The following is an 18,674-nucleotide window of genomic DNA, read 5'->3' on the forward strand; positions in this document are numbered from 1 at the left end:
CTCTCCATGCCTTCACATTGTCTCCTCTCTTTGCATGTCTCTAGGTACACATTTCCCCTTTTTGTAAGAAAACAAAACCACTTTAGATTAGGACCTGCCCTAATCACCTTATCTTAACTTGATCATCTGTAAAGACTCCATTTCCAATAAGGTCACAGTCACAGGGCCCGGGGGTGAGGACTTCAGCGTCTTTTTAAGGCACACAATTCAACCCATAACAGAGGCTAGTTCTAGTGGAATTTACTCCATTATAGCTAGAAGCAGATGACATTCGGGTTTGTTTCGTCAGTGTCACTTTTTTGTAAATCTGCTCATCACATTCATTGGGGGAGTTGGGTGGACCGAGGAAAGACGGAGGATGGAGAGGGGTGCTAGAAATGTTAGGACTAATGAAAGCACTTTTTAGTGAAGAAAATTGAGATTCTCCAGAATAAAATGTTTCCACTCTCCTAATTTTCTCTTTGGCCTGTGCTATGGTTCATACCTATTGCAGTTGTCTTAAGAGGGAAATAGGAGCTTTTATGTTCACTCATTCATTAAAAAACAAAACAAAACAAAACATATATTGAGCACTTGCCTGTGCCAGATGTGTGCCTAGTAGCTAAAGATACATCAGTGCAGGAGATGAATATGGTCCCTACCTACATGGAGTCTTCCTTCTAGTGGAAACTTGGAGTCCATCCAGTTGCTTAATTTTTCTTTGAATTGTGGCTTTAAAAAACTAATCAGTATAGAGATTTTAATCCATCTTTGGCAAAAAAAAATACAGTGCAGGAAAAAATTGAAAAGGAGTAATTTTTTTATTCCTTCTTTTGTTTAGCACATATTCATGAACACACACTGCATCTAGAGATTAAACTTTCCCCCCGTAGCTCTCTGAATGTGTGGAATAATGTAAAGGAAAGTCTTCCATTACGGAGTATGGCAGACTCTATTGTTTATCTTGATAATATGCATTATTTCCTTTCTAACCCCCAAATGCCTAGATAAGTGAGTGATTTTTGGTATCCAGCTCCACTGCAAGGTCATGTGCTTTAAGAGGAGCCTCTTGATTGGTCTAAGTTGGTCTTCATGGTTTCATGTAATAGAAATGTGATCAAACTGTGGCCTATAAGTCAGGAAGGAAGAATGTTAGAGACTGCTGGAAAACAAGGTTTTCTTGCTTCTTTTTTGTTTGTTTGTTTGTTTGTTTTGTTTTGTTTTGTTTTTTTGAGATGAAGTCTCACTCTGTAGCCCAGGCTAGAGTGCAATGGCATGATCTCGGCTCACTGCAACCTCTGCCTCCTGGGTTCAAGTGATTCTCCTGCCTCAGCCTCCCGAGTAGCTGGGATTACAGGCTCCCACCATGTTGTCCAGCTAATTTTTGTATTTTTAATAGAGACAGGGTTTCGCCATGTTGGCCAGGCTGGTCTTGAACTCCTGACCTCAGGTGATCTGCTCACCTTGGCCTCCCAAAGTGCTAGGATGGCAGGCGTGAGCCACTGTGCCTGGCAAGTTTTCTTGCTTTTGAAAAAGATATGTAGAAAGAGAAAGCCTTTTCTTTTTCTGGAACTTGTGACATCTGCATGTGATGTCTGGAACTTCAGCAACCATCTTGTGACTGTGAGAGAGATGAGCCTAAGGATAATGCTGATAGATTGAGAATAGTAAAGCAGAAAGAGGGAAAAAAAAAACTTGGATCCTTGATGATATCTCTGAGTCACTGAAGGAACCCATTTTGAAACCATGTTAACTTTGAGCTTCCTGTTCAATAAGAAGGGAACTTGATAAATTGTTCTTCTTATTTAAACAATTTAGAAGTAGGGTTATACTTTATATATAATTGTGCCAAAGAACGAAAAAACAAGAAGCCCTAAGAATGTTATTTTTTGACTCATTTCCCTCCCTCCCAATAGAGGAGGAACTTTCTGCTATCAGAATATCTTCATCCTCTGCTTGTTAAATCCTGTGCTATATATTTTGGGAGGGGAAAACCAGACACGCACATCTTTAAAAGATCTAAGGCCTGTAATAAATGTCTAAATTTCTCTTCAGCATATTTTTGTGTTTGCAGATTCAGAGACAAAAGACTTTAATCACGGCTGCTAAATCCCCCTTTTAAAATTAAATTTAAAGTAACATTTGAGGCTGTGTATATTGGCTGCAGATTCCTCCCCATATTCTTCCTGGGAGTTACTCACCAATGACATGAGAGTCCCTCTCTATAATAAAGTAGCTTTAAAAAAAATAGCTGCTTATTAAGGCAGAGATTCTAATATTAGCCTACTATTTCACTGAATAAAGGAATTGGGTGTCTTTTGTACAAACTTGAGGGTCTGGATGTATTTCTGCACTTTTCTTCAATGCTTTACAGAATCTTAAAATAGCATTCCCCCTCCTTTCCCTCCAACTCCATGCAACCACAACAGAATGTGAGGTACTGGTTTGGGGCTTTGGAACCGGTATATGTTATGTTCAATTTTATTTTCCATGCTTAAATGAAGCTAGTTCCTTCCTCTTTCATTTGGGATGTAAGAGGGGAAATGAATATTATTTTTAAATGTGACTCGGTGTTCTGCCCGTCTGTCTGTGGCCATTGGAAAAGTGGGATGTTGGGGGTAAAAAAATATGGAAAAGGAGTGTCCAGGGAAAGTATTTCAGAGATCATGGATTTGTCTATTTTGTCTATAGCCTGCTGGGAGTTACAAAAGAAAGGAAGAGGCTTTTTCTGTCTGTAACATTATACAGCCTTGGTCTACACCAAACACCAGGGGCAGGGGGAAATGGATGGGTGGAGTGGGTTGACAACTTGTAGGAAAAGTTCTGATTTTGTGGTAGTCTGAGAATGCCAATGAATGTTTATATATTTAATTTTGAGAGTGGAATTTCACTAACTCTCCTGGGAATTGAAAATAGGGCTTTATTTAATCTTCTCCCTTTGCAGTGGAAAAGAAAAGAAAAGGAAAGAGCTGAAGGAACTATAAAGAAGCGAAGGAAGAAGGAAATGTAGAGAATATTTCATTCACCCTTTCATGCTGTGGAGAAGGAAAGTGAGACCCAGAGCCAGGAAGTGAGTCCTCCAGGGTCACACAGTGGCTGACAGCAGAAAAGGCATTGTGGTGAGTGGTGAGAGCAGGAGCCTGACTCCGGGTTCCAGCCTGTCACTGCCTGGCTGTGTGACTGTGGGTTAGTCTCATAACCTTGCCGAGTCCTACATTCCTCAGCTCTACAGTGGAGATAGCCACAGTCCCTTTTTCATGGGCTTGCTATGAAGATTAGATGGGTTAATACCTTTAATGAGCTGAGCACCTGGCAAATAATACATGCTCAATAGATTCAGCTTGAAGGAAGCCTCAACTCAGAAGGAAGCCGTGGAAAGCATGATACCGACCCTGCCCTACTGTTCCTCCCCTCTATTCTCATCCTTCCACGTGCCCCATTCATAGGTGGCTGAGACAGCAGAGACTCCTCTAAGGAGGAAGAATGAACTTGAGCTTTCAGCCTGGGAACCTCAGACATGACAGAAATAGTAACGAATCACTTTGTCTATTAAGCACCTGGGGAGCACCCTGACATATTCCCCATCTTGTATTTTGCTAGATTTGAGTTTCCCCGGGGGACATTCTGTTCTCCGTTTCTTTTTCTCTCATCTTAGTTCCTTTCTTTACAAGAAGAATCTAACTTGCCAGACACAGCTTAAGTGACATGTGACTGGAGAAGGCCCATGCTCAGGGGGATAGATTTTAAGATGCAGCTGCCTGTTAATGGACTTGATGAAAAGACTGGGTAAGATATCATTCATTTTTTGTAGAGGAGACAAAGATCAGATTGTGGGGAGGTGATGAGAGATTCCTCCATAAGCAGAGCTGGAGACTCCTGTGTATCAGGTATCTTGTGCCTGGCAGTCTCCACAAATCCACCAGTATTTGCTTCTCTCTCTCCATCACAGCCTCTAAAAGGTTAGATAATAACAAAAGCAAGAGTCATGTCGCAGAAGGGGATCAAGGCAAGAAAGCACAGCTGTTACCTGACTCTCCTATTAAGCCAGACCTCAAGTTTAGCTTGAGGCAAAAGCAAAGGGAGGTGGAGGAATTATCAGGGAGCAAGGCCTGGTGGAAATGAAATACTGTGAAGAGCTGATGTTGGGCAGCCACTGCGCCACACGCCAGTTCATTGGCTCTCCACGCTTCCCTGTGAGCCATCATCCTCTTGTTCATTTTGCAGATGGGCAAGAGGCCATGGTGTGTCCAGCATGCTCTGGCAGCTTACCCTGTTGGTCTCTGAAGCTCCCCACCCTCTCTGCCTTCGGAGGAAATCCAGACATTATGCACAAATTTGCACGGCTCGGGGGTCTGCCTGCCTCCGGGGCCTTGCCTCTCACAGCCCACTTTTCTCTGCAAGCTTCAATGGAAGGGAAGAGGAGCTATCCCTGGGTTGCTGGGCAGAGAAGAAGAAACAGGCTTAGGCAGATGAAGTGCTCAAGATAGTCCAGGAAGGGCCACAGGGCTTGAGAGGGAGACAGGCCTGGAACCAAAGACAAACAACCCCTTCATCATTGTGCCTGGGCTAGTACTGACTCAGCTGCTTCTGTGTGCGGTGGAGGAAATTGCGGCTTTGGGTAGCTGGGAAGTTCTTCCAGATCCCATGTTGAAGGAAAAGCTCAGTCCCCAGCCTCAAGCCACCAGGCCAGTCTGTTCTGCAGCAGTCCAGGAGCTGGTGTGAAAGGGTTGAGGCCCTGCTATGCCTTGCATTCGGGGATTCTCAGCTGGAAAGAAACATTTCCTGTTATCTGTGGGTTTTAGTTCTTCCCGCTTTGGAAGTAAAGGAGAAAAAAAATATTACCAATGATCTGTGGGTTTGGAAGTATACATGGTCTTGTGGGGCCAGAGTAAGTGGAATAAAATTAAGTTGTAGTGATGCTAATGGTTCCACCTTGTTTGAGCAAAATGACCAGAAAGGAGAGGAGAGATCAGATGAGCCCAGAGGATGGAAGCCAAGATGGGTGATTAGAGAACTAATTTGTTTAACAAATAGTTATGGTGTCTCTCTGGGCAGGTTACTATGGCAAGACACATAGAACTTTCTTTTCCTTTGTATTCTTTTCTTCTCCTTATTTTTCTTGTCCTTTCTTTTCCTTTACTGATTTTCCTACTAACAAAAGTAGAACATTATATAACTGATGTCAGGCCTCTGAGCCCAAGCTAAGCCATCATATCCCCCATGAGCTGCATGTACACATCCAGATGGCCTGAAGTAACTGAAGAGTCACAAAAGAAGTGAAAATGGCCTGTTCCTGCCTTAACTGATGACATTCCACCACAAAAGAAGTGCAAATGGCCGGTCCTTGCCTTCACTGATGACGTTACCTTGTGAAATTCCTTCTCCTGGCTCATCCTGGCTCAAAAGCTCCCCCACTGAGCACCTTGTGACCCCTGCCCCTGCCCGCCAGAGAGCAACCCCCTTTGACTGTAATTTTCCACTACCCACCCAAATCTTATCAAACAGCCCCACCCCTATCTCCTATTGCTGACTCTCTTTTCGGACTCAGCCCGCCTGCAGTCAGGTGATTAAAAAGCTTTATTGCTCACACAAAGCCTGTTTGGTGGTCCCTTCACCTGGACGCACATGAAACCTGAGACAAGAAGTCAAATTATATGCAGGTATATAAAGAAAAAATGATACCTCCACCCCCACCATTCTATCCTTCTGAGGAAACTGAAGTTAACAGAAGGACAGGCACCTTTCAATATCTTTCTGTTATCTAAAATGTTAAGACTAATCCCTATTTTTTTAGGAGTCGACTCATCTTAGAGGCAAGAACATGCATGTAAAGAAATAATTACAGCATAAAGACTTTATACTTATAAGGGTTCTATAAGTGACTGAGATGGTAGGGCCTCTGTGGAGTGAGGCTGTGAAAATGCTGGAGATCTGGGGAGAACTGAGAAAGACTGAGTAAGATATAAAAGTTTTGAGAAGAGGTGCAAGTCAGGTTACCAAGATGCTGTTATTTAAATTCCTTCTTTCTCACAGAAGCTCGGAACAGAAAGGTCCTTAGAGACCAGTGGTCCAGACCTTCAGAGATGCGTTCACCCTAATGGCTCTCCAGCCTCCCTGGGGTTGCCTCCAGGGCCAGAGACTTTGCTCAGAACTCGCTCCTGACCAGCCACTGCTCCCCCTGCTCCCTATCAACAGGCACACCGGACTCTTTCAAATACTCTTTATATTTTATGCTTATATGTTATAAAATTTTTATGCATTTGTTCTCTTCCTCTTCTGTATAGTTTAAGCAACCTGAGGGCAGGGGATGTGTTTTGCTTATTTTTGCTGACTGAGTGATGGAATGAATTACTTAATTATTCAAGAAAAGAAAAACCAACATATCCTAGGCCCTCTTATTTGAATACATGGAGTCGGCCATGGGAAAGGATTAAAACCTGAACTTCTTCCTGGACTTCACAGTTTCCTCTGGATATGCTGATTCCTACATTTTTCCTGAGATCGTTCCAGTTGAGGAAGAGATTCTCCATCCTCCCCTTTGGTTATATCTAAGGATCTATGCAGTGTAAGCCAAAAATAAAATTCTCAGCACTGCAACTGACTGAATGGACCCCCTGTTGGCTCAGGGGATAGGAAACAAACCTGAAAAACTAGTTCAGGCCATGATAGGAAGAGGGACTTGGACGTGCCTAGTTATACTCTTCTCCCTCAGGCACAACTAACCAGCGTTAACATTAAAATAGAACTCATAAGACTGACAAAACAGACTCTGTTACAATAACATGCCAAATTCCAACCTAACTGTGGTATAGCATCACATGACAGATAGCAGGACATGAAGTATGTATATTACCCCAAAATATATTTATTTGGCATATTTTGAAGAGGCCCTGCAAAGCTGTCTTTTGTGGAGGAAATTTGCATTCTGAAGAGAATCCCCTTCCTTTACTAGGTTATTTCTGGAGCGTCTGACAACGTTTAAGTACTGATAAGAGACATTTACCATCTATTCTCTCTGAAGCCTGCTACCTGGAGGCTTCATGTGTGTAATAAGAACCTTGGTGGGCTGGGCGTGGTGGCTCACACTTGTAATCCGAGCACTTTGGGAGGCCGAGGCGGGTGGATCACGAGGTCAGGAGTTCAATACCAACTTGGCCAAGATGGTGAAACCCCGTCTCTACTAAAAACACAAAAAAATTAGCTGGGCGTTGTGGTGGGTGCCTGCAATCCCAGTTATTCAGGAGACTGAGGCAGAGAATTGCTTGAACCCAAGAGGCAGAGGTTGCAGTGAGTCGAGATCACGCCACTGCACTCCAGCCTGGGCGACATAGTGAGACTCCGTCTCAAAAACAAACAAACAAACAACAACAACAAAAACCTTGGTGGCCAGGTGCAGTGACTCACTCTTGTAATCCTAGCACTTTGGGAGGTGGATCACTTGAGGTCAGGGGTTTGAGACCAGCTTGGCCAACATGGTGAAACCCTATCTCTACTAAAAATAAAAAAATTAGCCACGCATGGTGGCACATGCCTGTAATTCCACCTACTTGGGAGGGCTGAGACAGGAGAATCACTTGAATCCGGGAGGCAGAGGTTGCAATGAACTGAGATCACACCACTGCACTCCAGCCTAAGCAACAGAGCGAGACTCTGTCTCAAAAAAAAAAAAAAGAAAAAAGAAAAAAAAGAACCTTGGCTTGCACAATCTTTATCTTATCTTAACTAATGCATTTCTTTTTTTTAATTTTAATTTTCCATTTAAGTTCTGGGGTACATGTGTAGATGTGCAGGTTTGTCATATAGGTAAACATGTGCCATGGTGGTTTGCTGCACCTGTCAACCCACCACCTAGGCATTAAGCCCAGCATGCATTAGCTATTTTTCCTAATACTCTCCCTCTCCCAACTCCACCCGACAGGCCCCAGTGTGTGTTGTTCCCCTCCCTGTGTTCATGTGTTCTCATTGTTCAGCTTCCACTTATAAGTGAGAACATTTAGTGTTTGGTTTTCTTTTCCTGCATTAGTTTGCCAAGGATAGTGGCTTTGTTCTTTTTATGGCTGCATAGTATTCCATGGTGTATAAGTACCACATTGTCTTTATCCAATCTATCATTGATGGGCATTTGGATTGATTCCATGTCTTTGCAATTGCCAATAGTGCTGCAATGAACATATATGTGCATGTATCTTTATAGTAGACCCATTTATATTCCTTTGAAAATATACCCAATAATGGGATTGCTGGGTCAGATGGTATTTCTGGTTTTAGATCTTTGAAGAATTGCCACATTATCGTCCACAGTTGTTGAACTAATTTACATTCCCACCAACAGTGTAAAAGCATTCTTACTTCTCTGGAACCTTGCCAGTACCTGTAGTTTCTTGCCATTTTAATAATCACCATTCTGACTGGCATGAGATGGTATCTCATTTCTTTATTCTAACTTCAAACTCTTCAGGCAAAGTTTAACTCTTTCAACCAATTGCCAATTAGAAAATCTTTGAATTCTCTATGACCTGGGAGGCCTGCCAACTCCCCATCGTTGACATATCTCACCTTTCTGAGCCAAACAAATGTATAGTTTCCACATATTGATTTCTGTTTTTACCTGTAGCTTCTGTCTCCCTAAAATGTATAAAACCAAGCTGTAACCCAACCACCTTGGGCATATGTTCTCACGACCTCCTGAGACTGTGTCATGGGCCATGGTCCTTAATCTTGGCAAAATAAACTTCTAAATTGATTGAGACCTGTCTCAGATACTTTTTGGTTTACAGTAGAAATGTGTATATCATTACATATATTCCACTCAGGTGAAATGCAATTAGTATAAAAAGTAAAGATTTAGCTGAATTTCTATAACAAGGCCACTTTCTGCTGAAACAATAGAAGGAAAAACTCAACTTCAGTCCTTTTTGTGGGTTCTTACCCCTCACTCCTGTGTTGGTGTGATAGGGTGGGGGAGGCAGAGGAGGCATCTGATCCATACTAACGAACGAAACAAAACATAAGGCTTTATTGATGTCCACAGCAAAATTATCTTTAATGCTTTAAAGCCGGATCACACTAGGCCTAAGTTCACAGTTTGGACAAAACGGTTGAAGTGTGAGGATGTCATACACAATCAGTTGTTTTTTTCAGATACATCAGGGATTTAAAAATACACATCATTTACATTTTCATCTTGAGAAATTTTCTTCATCGCACACTCTAGAAAACTGAGAAATGAATGGAAAAGGAAAACTTAAAATTAGGAAAAAATGTATACTAGTACTGGTGGTTGTTATGAAGTCTGAATTATCTCCAGGTAACAAATACGGTTACAAAACAAGCAAATGTTACTTTTTATGTAGAAAATAAACTTTATACAGCTACTAATTTAGTATAAAGGAATTGTCACTGAAAATCCCAGATTATATGAATCAAAATTGAAAGGGAAACAGAGGGTAGCAAGTAAAGATATTCTAAATTATATATTGCATTGGAAAAGTGGTTTTTGACTTTGATAATCACAGAAAAATAATTAAAGTAACATCTTTGGAAAACATAAAGGTTACCACCAACAAACCAAAAACAAATGTTTTGCCTTTCAAATCATTAGTGCAGAGAAAATAAAACACAACCTAATCCATATATCGAAAGAGAAACTAAAAATGCAGTATAAGAAATGACAAACAGAAAACCTAAAAAATGGGATATATGTATAGAATTATATATTTATACTAATCGTTATATATAAAATTCTGGCCAACCTTAATTGCATGGCTACTATGGGTCAAGCTACTGCTAGATGCTTTGCTCCCATTACTTTTTTTACTTACTCTTTATGGCAACCATAGTAATAGTATATTATTGTTTCAAATATACAAATGAATCAACAGTGAATAAAGCAGTTTCCTGAGGTCACATAGATGTAAAAGGAAGGTTCAGGATCTAAACCCTGACCTCTCTGACTCACAAACTTATTCTTGGTTATTGCACTGTCCCACCTGCACACAACAGAGTGAGAGGCAAGATACCAAATCTATCCATTGTGTACTCCCCAATTTAAAGTCAAAGACCTAAATTGTATCATAGTACAAAATATAACATGTTGCTTATAAAATAAATGCCTTAAAGATGGCATGAGAAATACATACACACCGTCTGTGTGTGTGTGTGTATGTGTCTGTGTGTGTGTGTGTGTCTGTGTATTGGGTAAATATAAAAGAACAGAACCAAGAGTGTCAATATAAATTTCAAACAAGATGTAGGATTAAATGACATTAACACGATTGGAAAAATTTCATATTGATCAATGACATAATCCACGAAGAAATTACCTTTATACACTGAAAATTTCACGACAAACTATAAAAGTCAAATTTGGGAGTTCAAGACCAGCCTGACCAACATGGAGAAACCCCGTCTCTACTGAAAATACAAAATTAGCCGGGTGTGGTGGTGCGTGCCTGTAATCCCGCTACTCAGGAGGCTGAGGCAGGAGAATTGCTTGAACCTGGGAGGCAGAGGTTGCAGTGAGCCAAGATCGTGCCATTGCACTCCAGCCTAGGCAACAAGAGCGAAACTCTGTCTCAAAAAAAAAAAAAAAAAGATCAAAATCGCTAAAATGACTAGAAATACAATATGAGAAAAAATATAAGAAAAAGTGAACACAAAGGTATTATGAGACACTCTAACATAAATATCAGTTTTTGATAGATTATATAGATCATGAGTTCTCATCACTTAGCTCTCATTTGTAAGTGAGAACATGCAGTATTTGGTTTTCTGTTCCTGTGTTAGTTTGCTAAGGATAATAGCCTCCAGCTTCATCCATGTTCCCGCAAAAGACATGTTCTTGAGGAAGGAGGGTGGGAGGAGGGAGAGGAGCAGAAAAAATAATGAATGGGTACCAGGTTTAGTACCTGTGTGACAAAGTAATCTGTACAAAAAGCCCCCATGACGCGAGTTTGCCTATATAACAAACTTGTACCTGTATCCCTGAACCTAAAAGTTAAAATAAAATGTAAGTGAAAAAACAATAATATAGATCAAAAATAAAGTCAGGGAAACTGTAAACAACAATATTAGTTATATTAACACATATGCATAAATATATAAAATGTATATGCACGTATATTTATGTATCTAATATAATTCCCCTTCCTTCGTGGAAGGAGGCTGGGGCTATCTGAAAAACAGGCTCCATAGCCTCTTTCCACTTGCCCATAGAATGCTCTCAAATACTATTAATATACTGCATTAGAAAGAACATCTTAATAAATTTATAAAAGCTAATATTTAGACAACATTCTTGCACTAACATATAGGTGACCTATCAATTAAAAATGACATCAAAATTAAAAATGTATAAAACAATAACTAGCAATTAAAAAACTCATGCAAAACATGAATGTAAGAGGAAATCAAAATTGCAATGAACATTTATTAGAAAATATTGCATTCCTACACTACTACAAAACATGAAATTACTAAATGTATGCAATGTAGCCAAGCCTCACCTAGAAGCAAATTCATAATCTTAAATGTTTTCCTTATTGATACAAGAGAATAAAAATAATGGAACCAAGCATTCACCTTAATTATTTGCAAAAAGAAACAGAAAAAAAACAGGAGGAAATATATAATAGCAAATACAGAAATCCAAGAACAAGGAAACCAAAATACAAGTCCAATAAAGTCAATGATTAAACCTAGGATTTAATCTTTAGATTAAAACAAATCTAACACTTACAATTTGAAAAAAATCTTTTAAAATGTTGGTGCCCAACTATCCTAATTATTATTCTCGTACTCTCAACTCATGTAAGTTCTCAGTGTCTCTCCTTCAGTATAGTTCAAGGAACTCTGGTCTTCCCACTTTGATCCAATTCACCAGAGCATTTCAAGCTGGCCCCATGGTTTGACTACCAGAAGGCCTCCAAGGGAAATAGGCCGCCAAGGAAATGAGCTTCAGTAAAAGCTTTTACCGAAAAGCTTTTACCATGAGCTCCATCTTCATGGTAGGGCTGGTCTCAGACAAGAGATATGCACCATCAGGTCTTTCCCCAAGACCAACGTCTGGGTGAATGTAGCCCAATAACAGGGGAGAGGGCTTTCCCTTGGTACAGAAGAGTATACTTTGTATGTTACTGTCCTGATGTGCTCTATACAAAATGGGTGCTCGATTTTTGAAGATCGAGTCTTAGCAGAAAGTTGCTTATTTTTGCCTACATCATACTGTCTCAACAGATTTGGCTTCTTCTATCCTTGTGTCATCACTGAAGCACAGAAGCATGGGTGTGAAGCAGGAAACTTAAAGACAACAGTAGAAACCAGAAAGCAGAAAAAAGGAACAAGAAAGAAGGCTCCCTGCAAACCCCAACCCTTTGAATATGTCTAAATTCATCAAATTGTACAGTAGCAGGTACAGTTTTTTTTTTTTTTTTTACCAACCCTACCTTAATAAAGCTGTTTAGAGAAAAAAAGAAAAAAAAGACTATGGAATATATCCAAAATACTAGGATATTTCAGAAATGAAAGCTGATTAAACATAATGATTGGTCTATTAAAACAAAAAGACCATCCCTTCTGTCCCAAGTAATCAAATAACTCAGAATAGTGAATATACTGTTAGCCCTCTCTGTTGCTCATGCATTGTGCCGAAGACTTCAACTCACTGTTTCTTTAAGCAATAGTATGAAAAAAAATCACACTATTTTTTTAAAAGCTCTATTTTGATTCCTTTTTAAATTATTTACTTTTTTAAAATTTTACTTTTTGAGCCAGTCTTCCTCTATTGCCCATGCTGGAGTGCAGTGGTGCAATCACAGCTCACTGCAGCCTGAGCTTCTGGGCTTAGGCCATCCTCCCACTTCAGCTTCCCGAGATGCTGGGACTACAGGCCTATGCCATTATGCCCAGCTAATTTAAAAAAAAATTTTTTTTTGTAGAGACGAGGTCTTATTTTGTTGTCCAGGCTGGTCTCAAACTCCCGCGCTCAAGCCATCCTCCCACCTCAGCCTCCCAAAGTGCTGGGATTATAGGTGTGAGCCTCTGCACCTGGCCCTTTTCTACTTTTGAAGAAACAGAGGCTTAGAGAGGTTGTAAGAACCTTTCTAAATTCATCCAATCAATGACCAAAGGAGAATGGAAACCCAGGCAGCTAGTGTCCAGCATTCAGCATCTGCGCTCTCTCTTACCCCTGGTCTGTATCATGTTTCCAAAGAAAGCAACTTCTACCCTTACAGGATCACTCTTGAGAACTCTGACCTTCCTTCCACTCCAGTTAACTTCTCTGCATGGGAGGGGGAGATTTATTTGATTGATGAGACAGAGAAGAATCATCATCCACTGATCCATGTTCCTGCTTGACTGCAGTGAACAAAGTTAAAAGTCGGAATACATAGGGCCTCACTCTCCACACTGCCCCCAACCCCAAGAGCCTCTCCATCCCTGGACAAGGAGAAGGCACAGTTTCCCTCGTGTCTAAGTAAGCATCAGCTCTGCAAATGCAACTCAGCCTTGGGTTCCAACGTTTCAACTTAAGAGGAAATATAAGGTTGCCACCTACTTTGGCTTCAGATTTTAATGTGCTCTCCAGGTCAATTTCCCAAGTAATTAAGCTGATGATCTCTAGTGAATTCTTGGGTCTAGATATCAATTAGTTCAGAGCTTTGAAAAGCAAGGATGTGAGTATTAGCCTGAAACTCATCTGTTCATACACCACAGTGGGCTTCCGTCCATGCGCCTGGCTCTAAGAAACTAAATCTTGAGCCTCTTACATGACACTTTAACATGCTGTGAACATATGCCTAGATAAATGTCGGGGAACCCACTAAATAAAGCACTGCTCTATCAATGCACAAGACAGCTACATTCCAAAGACTTCCTCTCTGAAGATTTCTGTAGGATCAAGCAGAGGATAACTCAAGTAAAGGGGAAATGCTTTCCTTAACTTATTCCTATGTACATAAGGTTCCATGTCAGCTCATTAGGGCAGTGCCGCATAACTCTCTCCTCCCTTTGGGGCAGATGAGCTCCAAACATCTGTCCAGCCAGGCAGAGTTCCTGGAATTATGGGCAAAATATCCAGGTCGCATATGAGACAAATTCCCTAGCAGAGGAATAAGGCAAACTTTGTCTTAGGATGCTTTCTTATAAACACAGGAAGTATCATAAAATAATAATTTCAACCCATTTTTACTCAAAGAGATGGGTGAATTGATGAATTAAATAATTAAATTAGGTTTTGACATTTTCTTAACAAGAAACAGATCACTGCAATTAGAAGAGTTTGCAGAGTAATTATTTCACATTGCTAGTTCAGACTGCTTTCACAGAGAGATGGGCGTTTCCCTTAACATGTGGCCAAGACATAGGACAAAATGGGTGTATTTTGGATAGAAACATGGAAACATGAAGAGGTATATGCTTTGTATACAGTGGCTAAATTGTCTGGTCAGCTGTTTCTAACAGCAGGGGTGCAAATAGGTCTTGACAACTTCATGTTCTGTTTCAGATTTATGATCCATTAAAAATATTTAGAGTTTTAAAGCCCCAGGGCCATGATTGTGCCACAGGCTGTTATTCCGAGGCAGCACATTGGAACTCGTTTACTGTGTGTGATTTTTATTTTCTAAAGATTTCTCTTCTCTTCTTTCTTCTGTTGTCTCCCTCCTTCCCTCTCTTTCATTTTCTCTTTTCTTTTTTGAACGAGGAATTTTGCTCTTTGTCAGAAGGTGATAAAGAAGGCAACAATGACCTTGAATTCCTGTTCACATCCAAATTGTATTGGGATGTAGAATTCAGCTCCATCTGGGTAGTTCTCCAGTAAAGAGAAAATTCATACCAGGTTCTATTTTCAGCCTGAGTCCCCTTCCAGCCCCTTGGAAACATCACAGTGGAGAGAGGCCCCCTTAGTGGCACACTCAGCCTCTCATTTCTCCAGAGGGGTTATTTTTGCATATTTCTGGCAGCCTGGCCTCTGACCTATAGCCTGATGTAATAGGGTTCAAGTTAAGTAAAGTCAACAGTTGCCTGGCCTAGTGTTATGTTTACCCTTGGTCCTTCTGCAAGCAGAAAACTTGCTTCTCTAGTAATTCTCAACAGGTTAAACCTCTCTTTGGATCTGCTTCTTCTCTGATTTCTGAATTGGTGAGAATGAGCTACATTAATGGGAAAACTAGGGAAGGATTGAGATGATAAAGAGAAATTAGGAAATACACTGCAAAAAACCTGGCGGAATTAAAGAACTATGGATGAAGAGCCACGGATGTTCACAGAGGCTTCAGGTTCTGAATATGGACGAATACGATGCCGAGATGTGTCAGTTTCAGACACCACTGCACTGAGAAAGGCTAGAGAATGCTAACATCTCATCTTTGGAAAGGATCTTAGAAAGAATTTAACCTGGCAGTTTGGGAATGTTTTTAGCAACTTGATCTTTTCTTTGAGTCTAACTCAGATTTCCAGTTTATAAAACAGATACAATCAACGCTGCCCTAGATAATACCCCCAAAAGGAGGCTGAGGGCCTATATCACCTCTGCCCTCCTTCCCTCACCACACAGCCTCTGAGATGCCTCCTCGAAGCCCCTGTCTAATCAGCATGGAGCAGAGCCTGAAAACCACTGAGAGCACAGCATGTGCCCAGACAGGAGTCACCTCTGCAGGATCCCTGACTCAGCCCCACTCATGAGAATTCCCAGCAGCTTCCCAGCAGCTGGAGCTGCCCTGACTTTCACCATCAGAGTGGCTCTTCGCTACCAGAGCCTCTGAAACAAACCTACCCCTCTGTCCATGTGACAACCTTCAAATATAGGACCACAGCCAGTATGTCTCCTTGTGGTCTCCACACCCCACTGTTTGCATTTGATTATTTGCTCCTTGAAGTCAGGAGTTGTGCCTGTTTTATCTTCACAGTCTCAGTGCCTAATCCAATAGTGAGTAGTAAGTGCTTAATAAATGTTTGTCCTAGATAAAGTGGTGATAGTTACAAGATGACACCTGGATGATTAATAATAAAGTAATTATAAAGACTCCAATTATTAAACTAGGCATTGGGTTCAACACTTTATATACAAAATGTATTTCAATTTTTTGGAAACACTTAATAAGCATTATTAACGCTGTTTAATAGAAGAGGAACTGAGGCTTAGTGTTAACTGCCATAGCAGGGCCACACAGCTAGCAAGCAAGAGGAGGAAGCAGGACTTGAGTCCAAGCTTATCTCAGCTTTTAACCACAATGATAGAATCTAGTGGTTGAGGCCAGTGTTGACAGATGTTCAGTAGAGACAAGGGCTGGGGAGGGAAGGATAGGAAGGAGACACTGTGTAAGCAAGTGGAGGAATCCAGAGTTGCTACTTGGGAAATTGTCCTAATAGATGCACTTCTACCATCACCACCACCCTGAGCTCCATTTCTCTTCTTTCCTCCCTTTTCTCTGTCAATTCTCATCTTGACCCAGATTTTTTTTCTTCCAACAGTCAATGGGTGGATACTGTCTGAATTCCTGAAGGGTTTCTGCTACTAGAACATGACCACCCAGAGCTGTCTGCTCTCCAATGGCTTAGCACAGCAGCAGCAAAGGAGGCGGGAGGCAGGCTGGAGGACATGACATCGCAGATGTATGATACATGTATAAGACAGCCTCTGGCACATGGCAGGTCATCAAATGATTCAGTGTTCTCCCTTCCTTTCAAAATTTCTTCTTGCCAGTTTCCCACAGTCTCTCGTAATTTCCTTCTCTAGAGGCTCTAGTTTTGTCTAGGACTGATTTGACATTCCTGACCATCTGTGGAAAATGATGCCTCCCAGAAGACACCATTCTTTAAGACCTTCCTATCCCAATCAGGACAATAAGCTCTCTCTTAAGGTCAACTCCCACCTTCACCCTGCACTTGTACCTTTCCTCATCATCACTGATGCTCCTTCCTTCTCCATTGAGCCCAATGTTAGGATGTGAGGCTTTTGAGCCTCCTTGTTTCATTATTAATGGAACTTGAGATTTTGTTTCTTGCTTTGGAAGCTACATTGCAAATAAAGGTAGGGGCAGGAAGTGAGATCTGATTTCCTGTCTGGTGCCAAGGCTATGGTTAGATCTTTGAGGCCAATTTCTAAGCGACTTTGGGTTAGAGTCAGAATACATGTTTGAGGTAAATAGAGAAGACAGCTATCTCTCAAATGGAGGAATCTCCGAGACTAGTGTCTTAGAGAGAGGTTTATTGGCTAAATAATAATTCCTTACATATGTTCAGCATTTCACAGCTCACCAAGTACTTCCTTGAGTATTATCCCATTTGATTCTTGAAACAATGCCCTAAGGTAGCTGGGAAAATACCATTGTTCCCATTTTATACACACTCTGCACTCCTCAGTAAGGACGGCAGAACTTATGGGACTTATTCACAGTCATTCAACACTTTAGTGTAAGAACCAGGACTGAAACCGAAGTTTTCTGACTTGTGAAGATCATATGAATAAGGCAGGTATGTAACCCACCTGAGAAAATGTCTTCTGCCTTTGTGTATTTAGAGAGTGTCAGTCTCTGTCCTCATTTCCTTTCTGAATCCTGGATCTGTGTCCTTTTTTTCATTCACCATGCTGGAAAAATAGATAAAAGGAAGTGATTTGGAGAGAAGGAAAAGAAGAACACGGTTCTTGATCTCCAGGGACTGGTTCTAAGACATGCTTCTGAGGCTCAGGTTGATGCCATTGTGAAACCCAGTATGAAGCATAACCTCGTTAGGTCTAACGAGCAGAGAGTGGGAGAACAGTGTCTCTCTTCACTTCTGTTTCCTTTCCTCCCTCCTTTCCCACCCAGCTTTTGTGGTTTGTTAATTATTTGAGGCAAGGGTATTGGAGGTGCCTAGGCTCTGTCTTCTGACTCAGTCTCATCCCTCCCTGTCCCATAAACATGTCTCAGAAGCCTTGTTGATCTGAGAATATGAGGCAAACCAACCACCTCGCCCTTTCTAGGCTTGTACATGGGTTTCTGAACTGTCCCCCAACAAACCCTCCCTATGATCCCACCCACCCAGCCACTATTGCCAGCCCAACTTACTGGAAATCTCTGTTCCTCTAAAGCAGACATTGGCTTTGTTCCCAGAGCCAGGCAAAATGGAAATGCTTTCTAAGAAAAACACAAACAAGAGAATTACATCCTGATCTGACCAGTTGGAAATTTCTTCACAGTATAATTTTATTTATTCTTCATCAAGGATGCTTTATCCCTCTTTCTGCAAAGACTGGTCTGCTAGGTCAACAAAGTAACTGATACTTATTTTTTTCCCTAGTTACTAAAAAAAATCCAACCCATATAAATTGCTGTCAATTCTGGTGACTTATAGTATAGTTAGAGCTCTGGTATAAAAAATAAATTGATATGATGGTCCTGAAAGAGCAATAGGATCCCCCTTCTTGAAAGATATTTAAAGATTTGAGAAACTCTGAAGGGCCTCTGGACTACGGCCCTCACTCCCCTACTTCACCTACAGCTCAGATTATGTTTTTTAGTAGTATGATTATTGGATTCCACTCACTGCCACCATCTTTGGATAATGCCATCCAAGAGCATGACTATTCTCCAATGTTTAAGTTCTCCAAAAACCTCTTTGTTTTCCCTTGCCCACTGCAGTCCAGTAAATGTTACATTATGTTAGAGGTGACCTAATTTGACCTTCAAATCATCTTTAAAATTGGCTTTCCCACA

General features: G+C 41.0%; 2 long non-coding RNA genes across 3 annotated transcripts in view; one reads left to right on the top strand and one right to left on the bottom strand.

Annotated features, from left to right (window-relative positions):
- The window catches only part of LOC110740987, a 403,323-nt gene extending 390,591 nt beyond the window's left edge, over positions 1–12,732 (top strand). Inside the window, exon 4 of the long non-coding RNA XR_002516439.2 lies at positions 12,214–12,732. This is a non-coding gene — a long non-coding RNA (uncharacterized LOC110740987). The remainder of the gene's footprint in view (positions 1–12,213) is intronic.
- LOC110740986 overlaps positions 8,998–18,674 on the bottom strand; it is a 118,971-nt gene continuing 109,294 nt past the window's right edge. For both annotated transcript variants that reach the window (XR_002516434.2, XR_002516435.2), the window contains 3 exons: positions 18,027–18,095; positions 17,465–17,566; positions 8,998–9,197 (listed from right to left, as the gene is read on the bottom strand). This is a non-coding gene — a long non-coding RNA (uncharacterized LOC110740986). The remainder of the gene's footprint in view (positions 9,198–17,464; positions 17,567–18,026; positions 18,096–18,674) is intronic.

The sequence above is a fragment of the Papio anubis genome, chromosome 10, assembly GCF_008728515.1.
Source record: "Papio anubis isolate 15944 chromosome 10, Panubis1.0, whole genome shotgun sequence".
NCBI classification, from domain to species: domain Eukaryota; kingdom Metazoa; phylum Chordata; class Mammalia; order Primates; family Cercopithecidae; genus Papio; species Papio anubis.